At 35.3% G+C, this 655-nt stretch overlaps 1 non-coding gene across 1 annotated transcript; it reads left to right on the forward strand.

Annotated features, from left to right (window-relative positions):
• Nucleotides 1-460: 460 nt before the first annotated feature.
• On the forward strand, nt 461-534 carry TRNAP-UGG (transfer RNA proline (anticodon UGG)). The gene has a single exon. It is a non-coding gene; the product is annotated as a tRNA-Pro (tRNA).
• Nucleotides 535-655: the final 121 nt, after the last annotated feature.

The following is a 655-nucleotide window of genomic DNA, read 5'->3' on the forward strand; positions in this document are numbered from 1 at the left end:
AGACCCGCTAAAGACCCGAACCATAAAGTACTTAGCACAGGTGCCACGGAGAGATATGTCTTTAGATCTCGCATTGAAAATCCTCCTTCTTTATTGTAATACAATTATTACCAGATAGATGATATATAACTCTATTATAACTATAGTTATATAGTTAAAGATCACTTGTATTTGTACGTAGAACCCCTAAAAATGGATATGTAGAATGATCCGGTAGATGAATTGTTCCTAAAATCGAAAAAGATGACCCCCTTCTTTTCTTCCTGAGCATTACCAATAAATATTCATTTACTTATACGTTAGGTTTCATCTGTATATAATTCTCTTATTATATGAGACCAAAAAGAAGAAATGGCAAGATAAATTCTCTTGTATATAGATATAGGAAATAACGATGTGGAAAACAAGACAGGTATTCTCTACAATGACGAATGACGAATGACGCTGTATAATAATGGAAAGGGATGTAGCGCAGCTTGGTAGCGCGTTTGTTTTGGGTACAAAATGTCACGGGTTCAAATCCTGTCATCCCTACCGATTACTTCTCTTACGGGCAGTAATGATGGATCAATTTGGATCGACAAAAATTTGGGGCATAATCCTTCATTTTCATTATATAATACTTTATGCATGCATATTGGGGGTGGGGGTAAAA

The sequence above is a fragment of the Aristolochia californica genome, unplaced genomic scaffold, assembly GCF_029961685.1.
Source record: "Aristolochia californica isolate CCGP_79_NKW_82.1479 unplaced genomic scaffold, dmAriCali1.0.hap1 SCAF_324, whole genome shotgun sequence".
Taxonomy (NCBI): Eukaryota; Viridiplantae; Streptophyta; class Magnoliopsida; order Piperales; family Aristolochiaceae; genus Aristolochia; species Aristolochia californica.